The 7,426-nt window shown below is 46.9% G+C and overlaps 1 long non-coding RNA gene across 1 annotated transcript; it reads left to right on the top strand.

Annotated features, from left to right (window-relative positions):
* Positions 1 to 1,100: 1,100 nt before the first annotated feature.
* LOC143837296 (uncharacterized) lies at positions 1,101 to 7,022 on the top strand. Its single transcript, XR_013230949.1, has 2 exons — positions 1,101 to 1,868; positions 5,636 to 7,022. It is a non-coding gene; the product is annotated as an uncharacterized LOC143837296 (long non-coding RNA).
* The last annotated feature ends 404 nt before the right edge of the window (positions 7,023 to 7,426 follow it).

Genomic DNA, 7,426 nt, shown 5'->3' with positions numbered 1-7,426 from the left:
TCAGTATTGTCTACTCGGGCAGGCAGCAGCTCTCCAGGGTCTCATAGAATCATAGAATAACAGAGTTGGAAGGGAACTCATGGGTCATCTAATCCAACCCCCTGCACTGTGCAGGACACGCACAACCCTATTACTCATCCACTGTCACCTGCCACCGCCTTGAACCATCACAGGATCAGCCTCTCCGTCAGATGGCAATCCAGGCTCTGTTTAAAAATCTCCAAAGATGGAGAACCCACCACCTCCCGAGGAAGCCTGTTCCACTGAGAAACCTCTCTGACTGTCAGGAACTTCTTCCGGATGGAATTTAGATGGAATTTCTTTTGAATTAATTTCATCCAATTGGACTTGGTCTGCCCTGCCGGGGCAAGAGAGAACAGGCAGAGGTCTTCTACATCACCTCCAGGCTATTCCTTTAACTGAGAGCCATTGTGGTGTGGTGGTTAAGAGAGGCCACCAATCTGGAAAATCGGTTTGACTCTCCACTTCTCCACATGCAGCCAGCTGGGTGACCTTGGGGTAGTCACAGTTCTCTTAGAGATGTTCTCCTAGAGCAGTTCTGTTAGAGCTCCCATCCCCATCTACCTACCGAGGTGCCTGTTGTTGGGAGAGGCAAGCAAAGGTGTTTGTAAGCCACTTTGAGACACCTTAAGGTAGTGAAAAGTATGGTATAAAATCCAGCTGTTTTTCTGCAGCTTGAGCCTGTGACCTTCTGCACACCAACCAGAGAGCCAGCTTAGAGCCATGGTTATGAGTGGTGGCCTCTGATCTGGAGAGCTGGGTTTGATTTTCCACTCCTCTGCACGCAGCCAGCTGGGCGACCTTGGGCTAGTCACAGTTCTCTCAGAGCTCCCTCACCCCCCCCCCCCCGACCTCACAGGTTTCTGTTGTTGGGAGAGGAAAGTAAGGCGATTGTAAGCTGCTTTGAGACTCCTTTGGGTAGTGGAAATTGGGGTATAAAAGCCAACACTTTGCCTTCTTCCACTGATGCCCTTCTTTCTGCAGAGTGCCTGCTTTCTGGCTGCACAATGCTCAGTGAATGGCATATATTAAGGACTAGTAAATGGTGGGTGAGAACATGACTCTACTTTGGCCGGGGGAATGGGAAAGGAGAGTATTCGTGGCAAGAAAAGTATTTTGGTTTCCCCCAAATTTCTGTGGTTTCTGCGTCAGCAAAAGTAAACACCAGGGGCTGCGGAATCAGTCAGAGTGTCCCGTAGCAGGAATGCAGAAAGCATAACTTCTGTTCGTCGGCTGGAGGGCCAGTCTCATCCCTCTTCCCAGAACTCTCACGCCTTTTGGCAGTCTTTCAGGGCGATTCATTGCACAATGCCTCGCCCACCCGTTTCCGTGCTCTTCCTTATTGCAAGCACAGGGAGGTTTCTCCACCCAGTCACCAGTGGACAGTGTGCAGGGAGTAACAGGAAGAAGGTAAGGGAGAAGTACTGAAGTCCCAACCTGAGCAGAGAAAGGAATACTCAGGGACGACCGTGAGGACATTTTGAGAACAGAGAATCTCCTTGCAGAGCTGAGAAGAGGAACTTTTCACGATGGACCACCCGAACTACCGAGAGGGTGCACCTTCTGAGCCGGACCCACCACCCTACTCTGAAAAAGAGCCTTCCCATCAGCAACCCCTTCCTGCTTATGGGCCTGCAAACCCTGCCATGCCAACTCTGCATCAGCCTTATTATGATCAGTACGGGGCAGTGCCCGGCCAAGGGCCTGTCGTCCATCCTCCGATGCACACCACCATTGTTGTTCCTGTCCAGACCACCCATGAACCAGACTACCTGGCGTATTCCATCTTCACCATGCTCTGCTGTTGCCTGCCTCTGGGAATCGCCTCCCTGGTTTACTCCATACTGGTGAGTCTTTCCTTGATCCAGTAGGGATGGGGGAAAGCAAAGAAAGATGTCCTGGTTGGGAGACTCTTACTGCCCAGCAGTCTTAATAGAAATCTCAGCTTTTCTAACCAGGTTCTGCTTTATGTCCAGTTCTTATTTGTTATGGAAGTGAGATTGGCCTCTGCTAAATTGTAGGTGCTTTGGGGTCAAGAGTGATGAGTTTGGGGGTTTGAGTTCCAGAATTCCCTCCGGCCACATCCCCGTTTGTGTTTTCCCCTCAACTGTGCCTTTGGGAACAGATGATCTGCCTTCTGGGGCAGTCTTTCTTCATCTGAATTTTAATTTTGGATCCTTGCCTTCTGGCTTCAGTGTTTACAAATCCTTTTAGAAAGTTGCTCAATAGAGAAAATCAGCAGAACGACCAGCAGTCTGTTTGACGGAAATCAAGAAAATGGAGCTATAGGGAGTTGACTTAGGCCTATTGTTTGTGGGCAAAGCCCCTATGGTAAAATTAAGCCCCCCCCCAGTATCACTTATATGCCTTCCAAGTGATGGAGGCATGTCACATTTATTGTAAGCTTCTTGCCTGTTGGGGTGGGGGGGGGGTATATGTAAAATTCCCCCAGTTCCTGATAGTCCAAAAAAGGGGGTGGGGAGAGACTCCAAACTGAGGACCAGAAACCCTACTAATCTTACTAAAAGAAGAAGAAGAAGAGGAAGAATTGGTTCTTTTATGCCGTTTTTCTCTACCCGAAGGAGGCTCAAAGTGGCTTACAGTCTCCTTCCCTTTCCTCTCCCCACAACAGACACCCTGTGGGGTGGGTGAGGCTGAAAGAGCCCTGATATTCCTGCTCGGTCAGAACAGCTTTGTCAGTGCCATGGCGAGCCGAAGGTCACCCAGCTGGCTGCATGTGGGGGAGTGCAGAATCGAACCTGGCATGCCAGATTAGAAGTCCGCACTCCTAACCACTACACCAAACTAGCTCACTAGGAAATTTGATTACAGTCCTCCTATGTAACTGGGCCCTGAGGAGAGCAAAACAGAAATAGTTAGACAGCCATGAAAAACAGTTCTCCTGCAATTCTGTCTCTCCTCTTGATATGCAAGATTAGAGGACGAATGACGTGGCAGAACAATGTTTTGCATTCCCTGGAGAAGTCAGCCTCTAGGTGGGTCCTGGGGCTCTCCCAAAATTACAGCTCATCTTCAGATTACAGAGATCCAGTTCCCTTGGAGAAAAATGATGCTTTGGAGGGAGGACCATGTATTTATTAGGAGTTCTAATTGACCTTGGATGAAGATTTACGAAACACAACGTTATACCCGCAATTTCACTTGGTCCTTTGTTTACACAGCAAGACCCTTATCTTGTGAAATGTTCGTTTCAGCCCTTATTGACTAGTGTGACTCCATGGAAACTTTCCACCAGGCAGGGAAAAGTTAACCTGCAATGTGTGAATCTGTGAAGGCTTTGCCTGCAGTGAGTGGACTTTGGGCTATGTTATGACGGCGGTTAGTGTGTGGTGCCTTATCTTTGTGACTCGACATGCTTATCAATACCCTAGGATCAAAGCCCACTTTAAAAACAAAGGGTAGGAGGTCTCTCGCAGAGCGTGATGGCCCAGCCACAGGGGATGGGCAGCCAGGGCTGGTGCTGCACTCACAGGGGAGTGTGACTGGCCGTCTCCCCCACTTCCCGGCAGCCAGGAGGCTTGGGAGCGTGGTGGCCAAACCAGTTAGCTGGGCCACTTGTGATTGACCATGGATTGTGATTGACTTCTCCCTGGCCTACCTTCTGGCAGCTCGAGAAGTGGCACAAAGGAGGAGGAAGAGAACAGAGGATTGGCCGTCAGTTGGGGACTGCCCTCTCCCTATCAGATGCAAGTCCCCCACTGAGGGCCAATTGAGGTGGGTTTGCATTGTATGCACCTGAGTCAAGCATTATTATGATATTGGTATATTTGGGACTCTCCACTTATTGTTAGCATTTCACAGTAGTCTGACTTTCTCTGGATTGTATAACTTCCAGGTGGGGCCTGGATAACACCTGGAATTGTAGTTGATTTCCAACAGCAGAGCTAAGCTCTCCTACAGAAAATCATACCCTGAGGAGGGCTTTCCTCTTTCCAAATCTCCCCCTTCCCAGGCTCCACCCCCCCCCCCCAAATCAGCATATATTTCCCCACTCAAAGCTGGCCACCCTAGGTAGGATGGGGGTTTTACCAGCAATTTCAGGCTGGCTGGAGCATGCTTCACAGCATGTGCCCAATGCCCTCCTAGAGCTGACATCTCTGCGTTGAGAAATGTTTGGAGCTTTGGAGTGGAGCCTGGGGAGGGTGGGTTTGGAGAAAGGAGGAAGTTCAGCAGGGCTATGAAGCTGTCCAGGCCTCCCTCTGAAGCAATCATTATATTTAGGGGAACTGATCTTTGCAGTCTGGATTTCAATTATAATTGTAGGAGATCCCTAGTACCCCACCCAGAGGCTGGCTACCCTATGCCCTCCCCTGATTGAGGCTGAAAGACAGGTGAAGAGAATCTGAAGCTTCTTCCCACGGGATGTTTGCCTTTCTATCTTTCTACTGGTGACTGCCACTTGGTTAGGGTTGTCAACTTCCAGGAGGTGGCTGGAGATCTTCTGGGATTACAACTGATCTCTGGGAGACAGAGAAAATGGCCAGCTTGGTGTAGTGGGTAGGAGTACGGCCTTCTAATCTGGTGAGCCGGGTTTGAATCCCCGCTCCCCCACACTCAGACAGCTGGGAGACTTGGGCTCGCCACAGCACTGATAAAGCTATTCTTTCAGCCTTACCTCACCTACCTCACAGGGTGTCTGTTGTGGGGAGAGGAAAGTGAAGGGAAGGCAATTGTAAGCCACTTTGAGACTCTGGGTAGAGAAAAGAGGCATATAAGAACCAACTCTTCTTCTTCTATATGCGATTGAAGTCTCTCGCCTCCCCTCTTCAAGCTCCACCCCCAAAATTTCCAGCTATTTCCAACCTGGAACTGGCAACCGTTGCTTTTTAGGACATACTCTTTGACAGGCATATATATTTTCCCTTGTTCCCAGGGATAGGAATTGGAATTCCTTTTTTAAAATGGCTAACTTCCAGGAGCAAAGAATAGGTGGGCAAGCATACAGACAATGCCAGAAATAAAATAATTTTTTTCCAGAGTTGTAACACAAAGTGTGCCTCTCCAAAGTTTTCTCTCCCCCCCCCCCAAATCAGGAATGAGATCAATTTGAAAAGTATCAAAGGACTCATGATCCCATAATGGGTGGTGTTCAAAAAGCACTATGCATCTATGATTCTATGCATAGGCATTTCAACGGATAAGTATGATTTTTTTTTTAAATGGCAGGCATCATGGGACCTTTAAAACATGGAGAAATGGGATTGGTTACCCGGATTGATTGACAGGCGGAAGCGCGCACCTATGAGGCGCGTTGCTCTCTTCCACCATTTCCAGCAGCATATATGGGGGGTAAGATGGGTGAAAAGAAGGCAGACAAAGGCGAGGCAGCAAAAAGGTGAGGAGGGGCTGGAAGGGATGATAAAATGTAGTGCTTTTCCATTCAGCTGGCGTAACATTGTTTTTGCTGATGTGCGGAAATTGTCCTAGTGTGTTCTGTTGCTGAATACATTCTTGGACCATAGCCTTGAGTCCATGGCCAGAAGATTCTTTATCAGCCAACACAATGTTCCACCCCAGCTCAGAAGCACTGGCCGGCAATGTCATTTGTTCACATGTCTCCTCTTATTCATTCTTTCATTTCCTTTCTCTTTAGACTCGGGATGCCAACCACATGGGGAACCTCGCTGCAGCTCAGCGGAATTCCAGGATGGCACGGATCTTAGCCCACTCTGCACTCGGCGTGGGGCTTGTGTTCATTATTGTGTACATTGTTTTGTTTGTGGTGGCCTCAAACCATTAATATCTCTGAGGACACATGCAAAATGTTTGTCCACTGTATTACCTTCCTCGTTGTCTTCTATTTCATTCATGCTGTTAAGGAGGCGTCAGGAGTGAAGAAGCAAGGCGCAGTGTATTAGCAATGTAAACTGTACGATGCTTATGAGCCCAGGCTAGCCCACTTTCCTACTCGCTGCTTGGCCAGTATTTGAATGGGAGGCTGCCAAGGAAGAGGGTTGTCAACCTCCAGGTCGGGCCTGGAGATATCCCACCTCTACAGGATCTCCAGATGACAGAGATCAGTCCCCCTGGAGAAAATGGTTGTTTTGGAGGGTGGAATCTGTGACATCCCTCCTCTCCCCAAATTCCACCCCAAATCTCCACATATTTCCAAATATTTCCAAATCTCCACATATTTCCCTGCTCAGAGCTCGCATCCCTACAGTCGAGGAACTGCTACACAAAGCCACCTCTCTTCACCGCGTGCCTTGAAATTGCGTATTTGACAGCCATTTTCTCCACAAAGAAATCAATAGGTCTTTGATTTTCACCAGAATGTTTTATGGCCTCATGGCATGATGAGCCTTGTGATGCAATTTATGAGCTTGTGACCACCAATGGTTATGAAAGAGGAAAACCATTTTTTTGGGAAGAAGGCTTGTAATCAAATCACTGAAATGTAGAAGGAAAATCAAATGTTTTGTAATCAAATGTTTTGAAATGTAGAAGGAAAAAAAGCAATATTAAAATCATCAGGAACCAAATAAGTTGGTGGAATAAACTAAAGCAACTTAATGATACTAGAACAAAGAACTTAAAATATAAGAACAATTCAAGGAGTCTGTCAAAGGAATGAATTTGATTTAGTTTGGAAAAATGTTATAGAATACAAAAAAAACCCCTTTAAATAGCAATGTTTGGGAGTTAATTATGTAAATATGTTAGTTTTTGTATTTAGTTAATCATATTGTGTTTGTTTTGTGGTTGTTAACTGGCTTCGTGTTTTTCTTTTTTCCACACATTACCCTTGATGCCACTGTTATTTTTTACTTTCTATGTCTATTAAAATAAAATTACATTTCAAAATTGAAATAAAGATCGTCAGGAACCAATTGGCTGAGCCAGGTCCTCTGTACCCCTTACCGCTTTTTGTACTTGGAATGCATAGCATAAATAGCTTTATTCATGCTAGGAAGATTGTTGTCTGACACAACCGAGAAGCGTCAACGGAAATTATTGTCATTGAACGGCTTTGAAATGCCCCTGATGTCTTCGTTATTTTAATGAAAGAAATGTGTGTCATCGAGCTATGTGGGGTGCAATAAGCATGGGATCTGCAAAGACAAGGGATCACAGTGTCCTACAGAAGTCTGCTTGTCACAAGTTCCAAAAGTTGCTTTGGAAGAACCACTATGTATTGACACAGTCTAAAAGCCAGAATGACCCAGAACAGGCCAGAACAGGCATTAAGCAAACAAGGCCGCTGCAAGAAACAGTGCGATTTATTACACAGACCTGGGAACAATATTTTAGAAATGAAAAGCTGGAAATTCTACACCTGTTGCCAGGCCTAAAAGCCTCCAGAATGCCCTGGAACAGGCTGGAACAGGTATTAAACTAATAAGAGTACCACAAAAAACAGCACCTTGACTAATACTTTCCGGGC

The sequence above is a fragment of the Paroedura picta genome, chromosome 5 (assembly GCF_049243985.1).
Source record: "Paroedura picta isolate Pp20150507F chromosome 5, Ppicta_v3.0, whole genome shotgun sequence".
Taxonomy (NCBI): Eukaryota; Metazoa; Chordata; class Lepidosauria; order Squamata; family Gekkonidae; genus Paroedura; species Paroedura picta.
Note: the sequence above shows the minus strand (reverse complement) of the source record. Positions and strands in the feature narration are given on the sequence as shown.